This window comes from Lemur catta, chromosome 5 (genome assembly GCF_020740605.2).
Source record: "Lemur catta isolate mLemCat1 chromosome 5, mLemCat1.pri, whole genome shotgun sequence".
In the NCBI taxonomy this organism is placed as follows: Eukaryota; Metazoa; Chordata; class Mammalia; order Primates; family Lemuridae; genus Lemur; species Lemur catta.
Window position 1 is genome coordinate 64,191,786 of NC_059132.1, and position 13,679 is coordinate 64,205,464.

General features: G+C 38.5%; 3 non-coding genes across 3 annotated transcripts; 1 reads left to right on the forward strand and 2 right to left on the reverse strand.

Annotated features, from left to right (window-relative positions):
* Window positions 1-2,767: 2,767 nt before the first annotated feature.
* On the reverse strand, window positions 2,768-2,851 carry TRNAL-UAA. The gene has a single exon. It is a non-coding gene; the product is annotated as a tRNA-Leu (tRNA).
* Window positions 2,852-8,356: 5,505 nt separating this feature from the next.
* Window positions 8,357-8,430, forward strand: TRNAT-AGU. Its single transcript has one exon. It is a non-coding gene; the product is annotated as a tRNA-Thr (tRNA).
* A 1,429-nt stretch (window positions 8,431-9,859) lies between these two features.
* Window positions 9,860-9,932, reverse strand: TRNAV-CAC. The gene has a single exon. It is a non-coding gene; the product is annotated as a tRNA-Val (tRNA).
* Window positions 9,933-13,679: the final 3,747 nt, after the last annotated feature.

The window sequence follows — 13,679 nt, forward strand, 5'->3', positions numbered from 1 at the left end:
TAGATTCATCACGTGCACAGTTTACAGTAGGGCTCATGCTTCTATGAGAATCTAATGCTGGAGCTGATCTGACAGGAGGTGGAGCTTATATGGTGATGTGAGCTATGGGGAGCTGTGGTAAATACAGATGAAGCTTTGTAAATACAGATGAAGCTTTGCTGGCTCACCTGCCACTCACCTCCTGGTGTGCAGCCTGGTTCCTAACAGGCCACAGACCCATACCTCTCTGCCACTGGGGGTTGGGAGCCACAAGTCTAGGGTATTATACAGGCTTGTAATAGCAGGGGGAAGACATCTCAGGGGCCATCTTAGAATTCTGCCTACCTCAAGAAACAACAACAGAGGTTGGAGTTGAGTAGAAATTTTCAGCATGCCCAACGATTGGAGGAATCTAGTAAAACCAAATGCCAGATACAACAAATTCAAATGGGCATGAGGTGGTGATTTTAGGTCTGTACTTGACTCTCCCATGAGGAAAAATTACATAAGTTAACTTCCATAGGAATCAATCCCCAACGTTGATGTCATTAGCACTGCACTCTAAACAACTGAGCTAACTGACCACTAAGAGACTGCCATGGTTCTTTTCTTTATCAAATTTCAATTCAGGTAAAATCTATGTCATCTGGAGTCTCATTTCAAAACAAAACAAAACAAAAAACCCCCCACTCATCCTCTTTCTCTCTACTCCATCCATTGGAAAGAAACAAAAATAAGAAAACTCATCTTCAATAGGGATGAATCTTTCCTCTCCATGGAAACTCAGTCTTTTGGTCTTTCTCAAACACACTTATTCTGGCTGTGAAGATGCAAATAAACATTCTGGGGAGGTGTTTCCTTCCTTCTTTCCCCAAAGGCCAGCAACAAGCTTGAAGCTTTAAGGCAGTACGTGAAAATGACCCACTGTGCTGCCACTGGGATCAGAGAACTTTGAAGTGTGGAATCTTGGTGTTTGATCTCAAAATATATGAGCATAACTATCAGGACAATATTTATTCAACATAGAAGCAATTTAACTATCAGAACAGTGTCTGATTTCTGGGTTTCCCTGAAGGATGGCTCTAGAGGAAAGGTGTGAGTTTTTTCGAAAGGAAAAGGGTCTTGTTAATAGCTTATTATATATAGTGACAAAGATCACTTTTCAATTTGCCAGGCACTTTCTTAGATACCTTACATACATTTCTTTTAATCCTTACAACTGTCTTCCATGAAGTAGGGATTATCTCTATTTAACAAATGAAGACATCAAGGCTCAGAGAGTCAGTGGGAAAGCCAGAATTACAACATAATTGCTGATTTCCAAAGGCCACACCTTACCAAATCCTCTTAAAAGACACAAGGCTTCTGGTCCTCTGAATTTAAAAGGGAACAGAATTTGGTATGTTTGCGTTGCACTCAATGGAGGAAATATGAGTATTCAATAATGGTGTTGGGATTACTGGTAGTCTGCTGGAAATAGAATTGAATCTCTACCTCACATTCTACAACAGGGAAAGAATCAGATAGATGAAAGAATTAAATATAAAGAATGAACATCTTAGAGGAAATCATAGAGTTCTTTTGCTAAATGATCTAGTAATGGGGAAAGTCATTGTAAGGGAAATTCATTTGTATAGGCAATAGGTTTCTTAGGCCAAACTAAAATGATTGCTGGTGTGTCTTCAGCCAGCCTTCCGGGGAGGCATGAGTTAGCAAGGTTATGTAACCAAGGTGTTATCTCCCATGTGAACCCAAGCGATCACGCTTTCCCATGACACGTTGCCACTATTGTTCTGAGCCATATATGAACACTGGGCCATGCTTTCCTGGTTGCTGCATCCCCCTCCCCACGCCCCCCTACAATAAAGAACATCTCATCTACCTGCTGCCGCCTGTCTCTTCTTTCAACTTCCAGAAGCCTGCTCCTGTGCACTCACTAGACACAGAGCCACTCCCCACAGGCATATATAAGTTAGACATAAAACCTGAAGAAAAGCCTGCTGATTCTTTCACATAGATATTTGTTCTCTACGTATCCAAAGTCACCACAAAGTTCAAAGATGAATAACAGAGTCTAGTTACTAGACTAATTGGGACTCATAGCAAAACAAAGTTTCATTGACTCGTATTTAAAGAGCTCCTACAAATCATAAGAGAAAGACCTAACAACTAAGTAGAAAAATTAGCAAAGAATATTAATAAGCATGTCACAGAAACAAATACAGATGACTTTTAAACATATACGAAGGTGCTCCAGGACACTATAACCCTGGAAATACAAAATAAAACTCCACAAAGGGACTTTTTTTACATTTCAAACTGGAAAAAACAAAACAAACTCACTCTGCTGGGGAGGACTCAACTATGCTCACCAGAGTGTTTCAGAAACAGCCCTAGTGAAGAGTTGGGCTTTTCTGAGGTATAACCGTTTGGAAACAGATTTCGTGAGGGTGGTTCTCACTTCCTGGAGGGCTACAGAGAACTAGGGTTTTTTTCCTGGGGCTTTAAGGGCAAATACCACCCCAAGGTCAATTCCTCTTGGAATCGACAGGCCTGTAGTATTAATATCTCATCAGGCAGGCCATGGATGTGAGTGGTTTTTCCTTATGTTGGCAATCTGATAGGACTGTGGTAAAAAAATCATTCACACGCTATTGCCTATTGGCAATTTCTTTAGAATTGAAGACAAAAAACGGAGTGTTTACCACAAAGGGATAGAGAAACAGCTCAGTTATTACCCTATAATATGGGAAGGAACCGGGGGGAGAGGAAAATTTAACGTGCAACGTACCGAGAGTGGGGTTCGAACCCACGCGGGCACTAAGCCCATTGGATCTTAAGTCCAACGCCTTAACCACTCGGCCATCCCGGTGATGCAAGAAAACGATCTAAGTAATTATTTTTTATTAGAAACAACGCATCTGTGCTGAGCCTGAATTATTCCTGTCTTTATGGAATTGTACTGAAATATGAAAAGAATTATGGTAGAGAAAACACAGCATGCTTTCAGAAAGCACTTCTTCCGAGCCTCCTCACTTGATCACCCGTTATGTCAGAGGAATCTTTGTTTTTATTTCATTTGAAAAGAAAAACCATGGAGGGTGGGGAGCGCCGAGGGACATGTAGTAGAAACCACCGCACTTACACCACCTACTACCTCTATTTTCCCAAAGGTGCTGTCCCAATTTTTAATTCAGAGATCACCGTTTTACCTGATGAATTCAAACCTCCATTCCAGACGCAGCGCCGCATTGGAGGCATCAGGATTGGGGTCCAAGAGACATTACATTAAAACGAGTTCGTCCTGGCGTAAATTTGAAGATCCTTAGTGGACAGAAAGGCAGTTCAAATTCGTGACTTTGATTTTTTTTCCAATTTATTTTTTTTCTTTATTTTTTTTTAAATTTCAGAATATATGGGGGTACAAACAGTTTGGTTACATATAATGCCTTTGCCTCGCCCAAGGCAAAGCTTTGACTTTGATTTTAATGACAAAATGCCTTAACTGACAGTCCAAACTATCCCCAAGAGGAATATTGAGCTCGGTGTGGGCTACACAGAAAGACATTGCCCCAGAATTCAAAAGTGCTCACAGAAAAGCTCGCATTGTTGCTATAGAGAATCCAATCCTTGAGGCCAAAGTATCCCCCGGGAAGATTTAATACAAATGCAGATTCCAGAACCCCTCTCTCTATGATCCTGACTGAAGAGATTTAGAGTGGATCCAAGAATCATAATTTTACCAAGCATCCCCAGGTAATTTTAATTTCAATTGTCTGCTAAATGACCCTCCCAATTAAGTATGCTAAAGCTGTCATAGGGAATTTAAGAACCCATGAAAGAAGCTCCCAGAAGGGAAGTTTGGGGTCTGGAGGAGACAGAGCTGAAATCTGAAAGCAGGGTTGGAATATAATTAATTTATATAACAATACTGAACACTTACTATGTGACATGTCCCTTTGTTATTCAGGTGACCAGGGAAAGGACCACAATATGAGAGGATTGTGTCATCTGTAGCAGGCAAGCAAAAAGAGTCAGAGGACAGTCTCTCCAAAATCTCATCACTTGATGAAGAAGAGCCCGAACCTTATTTGGGATACTCAGGACTCACTGGGTCCACCACATCCAGATCTTTCTCTGCCTGATAAAGCCAAAGACAAGGAATGGCACCCTGGAGTTCTTTAGCTGTCTGGCTTTGGGTTCTGTTTCTGGCCCCATCAAGGTTCCATTTCTGGAAGAGGAGATATAATTTGAGAGATTCCTGCTTCTGCCAAGCACTGAAGGAAATTCAGGTCTCTCAGTGCTGGATCAGGAACTGGTTTGGGGATAGAGGCGGAGGGGATTGGAAGGTTCCACAAAAAGCACATCTGAGAAAGAATGCATCGTATATAGATAGATACAAAAGTTTTCAGAATATTCTATTATTGTTGCTCTAACACAAGCTACACAGTAGAATCAATCAGCTGTGAAGTTTTTTAAAAATACACTTATTTAGAGAGTTTAAATATCTACATGTGAAGATAAAAAAAAAAAACTGTTAGAAGTATATCAAAGGCTGGGCAGGGTGCCTCATGCCTGTAATCCTAGCACTTTGGGAGGCAGAGTCAGGAGGACTGCTTGAGGCCAGGAGTTTGAAGACCAGCTTGAGCAACATAGCAAGACCTCATTTCTGCAAAAAATAGAAAAATTAGCTAATGGCAAGCGCCAGTAGTCCCAACTACTTGGGGGCTGAGGCAGGAAAATATCTTGAGCCTAGGAGTTTGAGATTGCCGTGAGCTCTGATGACACCACTGCACTCTAGCCTGGGCAATAGAACAAAACCCTGTCTTGCAATAATTAATTAATTAATTAAAAGCACCTGAAGAAAAATATGCTTATATGCCAGGGCAGAGAACTTTTTAAAAACTTCAAAAGCAAAAACAATATGAAAAAAAGAGAGAAATATTTGCTTACATTGACATCAGGAATATAGCCACTGTGTTCCAGCTACTTGGGATACTCAGGCTGGAGGATCACCTGAGCCCAGGAGTTCAAGGCCAGCTTGACCAACATAACAAAACCCCATCTTTTAAAAAAATAAAATAAAAAATTTTTAAAAGGACATAGTAAAAATATAAATATAAAAATAATATAAATATAAAAATAATAGATAGATGTACTAATGGGAGGATATGTTTGAATTGTCCAAAAATGGCAAGGGCTTAATACATATATCGAGAAGCCATGAAAAATGCACAATCAGGACAGCAAGATCAAAAGGAAATGACCAAAGGATAGAACAATTAGAGGAGAGAAATATATATGGACTAACGAAGATTGTACAAAATCATTAGTAATCACAGAAATAAAAAGTAAAAAGAGATATCATTTTATTGCTATTACATTGGCAAAATTAAAAAGCTGAATAAAATCAATTATCGCAGGACTAGTGACATAAAAACCCTCATGTCCTCCTGGTGGAAATGTAAGTTGATGAAGCCATTCTGAAGTAGTTCTTATTCAAATTAAGGATATGCACATTCTATGATGGAACTATTCTGCTCCTAGGTATAAAACTTCTACACTATCCACTGCCACAAATCTTATACAAGTACAGAGTACACATGTGAGGCAGTTAATCAAAGCATTATTTGTGGTCTTTTGACATTGGAAAAAAATTTGATTTCTGTTATTGGAAAATGGATAGGCAAATTGTTGTAAATGCGTACTATGAAATATTAAGCAATTTCAATGTTAGGTCGGAGCCAAGAGGGAGACACTTGCATTCCATTCTTTTATCTCCCTAGGGGTCTGACAAAGGCTACTTGCCTAATATTCAAAAAGTAACAGAGTAGATGTACATGCAGCAACATGGATGGAACTTAAAATTAAAATGCTATTGAAAAATAACATTGAAAAAAATAGGTGGATTTCTCCTGCCTGCGAAAAATTCACTTCTATGAAAATTGTAAACAAGAGGGGAAGCATGTTGGATATAAGTGTGTGAAATAACTATTTTCAGACATTTGCCTGCTGTCAGTGCAGAGGAATCTTACAAATATTTTAGTTTATTGCCTTTTAGGCCTCAGCACAGTGAGGGGGAAGTCAGAAAGAGCTAGGTAGTGTCACTAAATTGAGGACACAAAGATTTCAGGGAGGCCAAAACAGAATTTGTGGAAGAGAATACCAGAAAGGAGAAAGCTGCAAAGAGAGCACTCCATAGTCTACAGACAGACCTTCTTGAATCTTTGGTGGAATGTTATATTCTCTGTATGAGTGGGGGTTTTAACTCCTTGAGGCCAGGGAAAGAACCACTAGAAAACCGTAGGAGGATCGATTCACGACATTCATAAAGCGTTGGGAATAGTCTCTGTTTTCACCATACTATTATAGTGAAGATAATTTACAGGCCATAGGAGGAGTGTCACAATGGTATAATCCTAGTATTGGAGCTAAATTGCCCCAACTAAGGCTGCTTTGGACCCGCATTAACAAAATTTGGAAGGAAGCCACAGATGGAAAGGAGGGAATATTAATATTATTTGAACCCGGGAGAAAAGGGATCCTTGTAATGAAATTGTAGAAAGTTTATAAATGCTATTTCCTGCAGTATCATGGAATGTAGAAACAGACCTATGAACTGAGTAATTTAGCTAAAGAGATTTCCAGACAGAATTGTAAAGGTGGGTTTCCTAGCATTTTCTTGCTGTTACAGTAAAATGTGAGATGAGAGAGATAAGTTAAACGGAGAACTTCTAAATATAAATGAGTCATAATTTGCTGGGTTAGAAAGGAATGCTATTTGTTATTCCCAGCTGCTCCAGATAGAAAATGATGCTACAATCAAGAAATGACTTTCAGGCAAAAATCAAATCCAGAGCACTATCAGAAAATGTGGGCTAAAAATAAAGCCAAGACTGTAATTGTAAATCCTTTGTTAAGAAAGCAGAATGACTTAAGGCGGTACTTAAACAGAAAAACAAGCCCCTAAGGATCTTAAAGACATATCTTATAGATCCTATTGATTAAACAAAGTTTTACAAATCTTAAGGCTGTGGCTCTACAGCAGCTTTACAGGAAGCCCAAGGTAGACAAAGGCTTATTTTCATGAGGTTTGTGAATGTGGCTTTTGTTTTAAAAGGGATTGGTAAACTTTGAAAGCCAGGTAGTAAATGGGCTTTTTGGGCCATTCAGTCTATATGGCAATTACACAAATCAGCTGTTGCAGGAAAGCTGCCACAGATAATACTAAATTAATGAATGTGGCTGTGTTCCAATAACACTTTATAAAAATAGGTACATGGTCACATTTGGCATATGGGCCATAGTTTGTGAACCCCAGTTTAAAGGAATAAACTACCATAGCTTTCATAAAATCACAAGTTTTAGAAGAAAAGTATAGTATTTGAACATTGACCGCTTACACTAAAAGGGATAAAGAACAGGACAAAATGAAGAGGACTTTGGACACTTCCTCCCTCCCTGCCACCGAGACTTCTATGGGAAGGAAGTAGGCTAAGAAGACAATTGAGCTGCAAGTAAAATAAATTTCTTAGTAAAAGAATGGATGAGTCAGAATGTGGAACAAGAGCCGAAAGGATGGAGCCAAGAACCTGGAGAAACAATCATTCCCGGACAGCATTACTGAGTGCTAATCAACACACTAGCATTGTGTGCCTTCTGTAGTCTAAAATTGCTGCAGATCAGTGTGCCTCCTGTTTTTGTTCTTTTTGAATGGGAGTGTGTACAGAAGTTATCCTATGCCTCCTCTGCCTGTATGTTGTGAGACAGGTAACATTTCTTAAGTACATAGAATGTTCAAAATAAGAAGAATCTTATTTGAGGACTTCTATGGAAGGAATTGCACCCAAGGAACCTCATCCACACCTTTACCTGATTTAGATAATGCCATCCCGGACATCAGGTTGATGTTTCAAAGGAGTCAGACTTGGTGGGAGTGAGCATATTTTGTATGTGGGAGAGGCAGAATCATTGGGGACTAAAAGTCAGAGAAAAATGTAAATAGAATCCAGGGTGTTTTTACTGGTATCACTCACCCACTGGATGAACAAATGAAATGAGGACTTATGAGAAGGCAGACTCACTGGTAGGCGTCAAAGATGTAATTATTCCCCAAACCAAGCAAGATCTCTACCTGGCTGCCAGAGTTTATGTGCTAGCAATATCCTTGACATTTAGAGCAGTTTCCTAAAGGAAAATGGTCTTCTCAATTTAAGACCTGTTCTTATTCTACAGTGAGAACATTTTTCTCTGTTTTTGACCAAGGCCCAGATTTAACTTCTTCTTGTATCCCAAAGGAATCACCAAAATAGAAGCCTTGACAAGCTGAAGTGTGAAATTTTATAAAATAATGCATTATCCATGAACACAGATGTAAGGCTTCGTGGCTTAGCTGGTTAAAGCGCCTGTCTAGTAAACATAAGATCCTGGGTTCAAATCCCAGCGAGGCTTTTTTTTTTTCCTTTCTAAATCCAGGCAAATTTTGTCAGTGGTTTGAGGACAAGTTGGGTTTATACCTAATGAAGCCACAGACCGTAAATCTTAATGTTTGAGGTACTTCATACAGGAGCATGGTGATGGGAGTTGGATATGTTACCAAATCTATGCTGAAGACCAATCATCTAGAGTTGAGCTATAATTTCCTACGTTTAAACTTTTGTAGCTACTTTCCATATTTCCTAAGAAACAGGTTCACATAACATTTTTGCTTTTAATACAAATCAAAAAGAAGGCAAGAAAAAAGACATAAGATATGCATATTGTATAAACTGAGCGCTGTGATAACTGTTCCTCCTTGCACGATTCTGAACTCTAGGATATCACTGAATATTTTGAAAAGTGAAGTAACGATGACATTTTAAGAGAATAAGAAGAATGATTAGTGATGAAACATACTAAGACAAAAACAAAAACAAAAGACCTAACAAGAGACTGGAGGCAACTGAGGCCTGAAGTCTTGAATCATTTCTTAGATTACAATAAAAGGGTGGAAAAAATTAATTAAGCCCTGAAATAAAGTTTCTATTTTAGCCCTTCTCTCTCTCTCTCTCTCTCTCTCTCTCTCTCTCTCTCTCTCTCTCTCTCTCTCTCTCCCTCTGTCTCTCTCTCTCTCTCTTCTACAGGACATGTCTTCAAAGTATTATATTCTACAAATGCCTTCCCTCATCCCTAGTATTGTGGACAACATTCCTTGTTGCTGTGGTGCTCTTAGTTTCTTGCTGCTCCCTGTAAGGAATGATTAAATTGGATGTTTGCTTCTTTCGTGAGCCTATTGGAGAAAAACCAGTCATAATGTGTGAATGCAATGCAAAATGAAAATGCTCCTTGTTAAAAAATTAAGAATTTCAAACCAGCAATAGCAGAATATTAAATCAAGTGCCTGGCCTTGTGCAGATGCTTAGGTCACATGACCCTGAAGCTGGTCCGGTTTGGGAGTGTAATTATTTGTCAAAAGACTAGATTTTAAAGATACCTTGAAATGAAATGAAATCTAAAGGGGTCAGTATCAATCACTGTTAGAAGGCTTGAGAACTTGATACCAAACAGGAAAATTAATCCTTACAGTTAAAGACTTTCTTCGTGTCTTCTCTCTAACTGGAATTATTTCTTGTCCAACTCAAGTTATTCTTTCCTCAAACAACTTCTTCCAGGTCCGATCACATGTCACTCCCACTGGGATCCTTAAACTTGGATGGGCATCTTCTCAGGAACCTGCCTCTTGCTGTCTTAAGGCTTCCGCGTGGTTTCATTGTCTCTAAATCCCATGTAGGAAGAGACCAACTTGGGTTCCTCAGTAACTGTTCAGTGGTGGTTGAGAAAGGGATCGATCTAAATCACAGAATGTAATTGTTAGGAGAGGGAGAAAAGCAGAGGCTAAGTATTTTTCCGCCCGGTTTCGAACCGGGGACCTTTCGCGTGTGAGGCGAACGTGATAACCACTACACTACGGAAACCCCTCCCTGTAGCTGGCTTTCCCTGGTAGGTCTAATGAAGATTTCGCTGTTTATTATTCTTCATTCCTCAAAGTTTGCTTTTTCTTTGTTCAGGCATGCTACTGAGTCAATGTCCATGATCGCATTTTTATTTTTAATTTTATTTTTTTTTCCAACCAAGCAAAGAGCACTGATACAATAGCATTTTAAAATTGATCCCAAACTAAAATCACGCCAAGCTTAGAAAGTATCTAACGCCCAGAAATTGTTAAGTGTTTAAGTCCTATGAGCCTTATACTAAAATCACGACCACAATAATAAAAGTCTCAAACATCTTGGCGCTAACCAGACTTGACGCCTACTTCTTGACGTGATAACAGAAGCACTGTAATTCGTTCCCTGCATCCCTCAGAATTCCTTCTCACCCTCTCAGCGTCATTATTGTTGCAAAGTTCTGCTGCGTTAACGTTAAAACTCTATGAAATATCTTTCTCCTGTATTCTTTATGAGTCTCTAGTTCCTTGATATCCGTTCTTCACGACTGTCCACGAACTTTGTAGGTTTGACTCTAAATCTTCGTCGCCGAGCTTGAAATTCAAAGCTTCGTTTCCCTTCGTAAATTCCACAAATATAAACCTTTCTTCTTTTCTTAAATATGCATTTATTTTTTATGGACTTTTTAAAAGAGGAATTTTAGGTTCACAACAAGGGACGGTACAGACATTTCCCATATACTCCCTGCTCCCACTCATGCATAACCCCACCCCTCCATTATCAACATCTCCCACCAGAGTGGTTACATTAGTTACAATTGATGACCTACATTGACATCTATCATCACCCAGAGACCATAGTATACATTAGGATTCACTTTTGGTGTTGTACATTCTATCAGTTTGCACAACTGTATAACGACATGTATCCACCATTATAGTATCATACAGAGTAGCTCCACTGCCCTAAAAATTCTGTTCATCCCGTGATCCGGTAAAGCCCTGATAACCACTGATCTTGTTATTGTCTCCATAGTTTGGTATTTCTAGAATGTCATGTAATTAGAATCATACAGTATGTAGCCTTTTCAGATTGGCTTCTTTCACTTAGTAATATGCATTTAAGTTTCCTCCATGTCTTTTCATGGCGTGACAGCTCATTTCTTTTTAATGCTGAAGAATATTTCATTGCCTGAATTTATCAGTTTATCCATTCACTTAAGGAAAGATATCTTGGTTGTTTCCAAGTTTTGACAATTATGAATAAAGGTGCTATAGACATCTGTATGCAGGTTTCTGTGTGGACATAATTTTTCAACTCTTTTTGGTAAACATCAAGGAGTATAATTGTATCATGTCAGAACAATATGTTTAGTTTTGTTAGAAACCATCAAACTGTCTTCAAAAGTAGCTGCATAATTTGTCATTCCACCAGCAATGAATGAGAGTTTTTGTTGGTCCACATCCTCACCAGAATTTGGCGGTGTCAGTGTTCTGGATTTTGGCCATTCTGATAGGTGTGTAGGGTATCTCATTGTTGTTTTAATTTGCATTTCCCAGATGATGTATGATGTGAAGCATCTTTTCATGTGTTTATTTGCCATCTTTATACCTTCTTTGGTGAGATGTCTGTTAAAGTCCTCAGCCATTTTTTAATAGAGTTGTTTGTGTTTTTACTGTTGAATTTTAAGAGTTTTTTGTTATATTTTGAACAATAGTACTTTATCTGATATGTCTTTTACCAATAAAGATATTTTCTCCTAGTCTGTGGCTTATCTTTTCATTCTCTTAATGTTACAGTGTTTTTGATTGCTAGCATTTCTTTTTGGTTCTTTCCTAGAATTTCCATCTCTTTGCTTATATTGCTCATGTGTTCTTGCATGCTGTTTACTTTTTCCATTACAGCCCTTAGCATCTTAATCATAGTTCTTTCAAATTCCTGGTCTAAGAATTCCAACATCCCTGCCACATTTGAGTCTGGTTCTAATGCTTGCTCTCTTCCTTCACACTATGTATTTTACCTTTTAGTATGTCTTGTTATTTTTTTCTTGATAGCTAGACATGATGTACTGGGTAAAAGAAACTGCTGTACATAGGCCTTTAATAATGTGGTGGTAAGGTGTGGGGGCAGGAACAGTATTCTGCACAAAGTCCTAGTAGTAAGTCTCAGTCTTTTAGTGACTTTCCACCTCTGGACTGTGAACTTCAAATGTGCTTCTTAAGCTAGAGTAAGCTGGCCTGGCATAGGTTATTTTCCTTTCCCCATGTCAGTCAGGCTCTGATAAAACTCCAGCAGGTTAGGCTTTGGTTAAATAGTTTCTCCTGAGGGCAGACCTTGTTAAGAAGAACAGAATGCTCTGGTGTACTTCAAAACCATTCCTTTTGCCCTCCCCTACCAGAAGCAGAAGGGATTTTTCTTCTATATTCACTGTGAGAACATAGTTGAGCTACTGAGGTAAAATTCATACAATTGTGGTGCCCAAAAGACTGGGTCCTGGAGTTTTTATCTCCAAAACTTGTCCATGCGGAGCCACTAACAATTTGATTAAAGTTCAGGTTTCCCTACTCTAGCACTGGTTCATGTGGAGGTTTCTACTCTCTGGGCTTCTGCTCTGGTAAGTTGTGATTCTCTGTATTTGCCCTCTCTGTCTCTCCAATTTTGGGAGCAGTGGTTTGCCTTGTGACCTCACTTGTTGGACAGATTTTTTTCAGTTTGTACAGCGTTTTACTTGTTTTTAGGACTGAGTGATGACTTCCAGCTACTTACATGCTGGACTGGGTAATATATGTATATACATCTATAATTTTCTCTCCAAGAACAGTTTTAGCAGCTATCCACAAATTTGGTTATGTTTTACTTTATCAATTTTAGTTCAAACTATTTTCTAATTTGCCTTGTAATTTGCCTTTGACCCATGGGTTATCTAGGAGTGTGATGTTAATTTCCCAGCATTTGGAAATAGTATCGTTTCCTTTTGTTGCTGATTTCTAGCTTAATTCTATAAGGATTAGAGAACACTTTATTATTTCAGTCCTTTAATATCTGGAGAGGTTTTTGTAATGGCTCACTTTCTGTGTAGAGGCTGTAACATTAAGAGAATGAAAAGATAAGCCACAGACTAGGAGAAAATATCTTTATTGGTAAAAGACATATCAGATAAAGTACTATTGTTCAAAATATAACAAAAAACTCTTAAAATTCAACAGTAAAAACACAAACAACTCTATTAAAAAATGGCTGAGGACTTTAACAGACATCTCACCAAAGAAGGTATAAAGATGGCAAATAAACACATGAAAAGATGCTTCACATCATACATCATCTGGGAAATGCAAATTAAAACAACAATGAGATACCCTACACACCTATCAGAATGGCCAAAATCCAGAACACTGACACCGCCAAATTCTGGTGAGGATGTGGACCAACAAAAACTCTCATTCATTGCTGGTGGAATGACAGGTGTATGCTTATAAACAGTGTGTACTCTGCAGTCGTTTGGTATTGTGTCTTACACAAGTCTAGTAGGCCAAGTTGTTTGGTTAAGACTGTAGTTAATATCTTTTACATACTTACTGATTGAATTATTTATCTTTGTTCTGTCTGTTAGTGACAGAAGTTACTGACCAGAAGTATGTTAAAACCTCCAGTTATGAGTGTGGATTTTTCTATTTTTAGTTTCATCAGGTTTTTTTAAACTTTCAATTTTGAAATAATTGTAGACTTATAAGAAGTTACAAAGAAAGTTACAAAGAGGTCTTCTGTGTCCTTAAT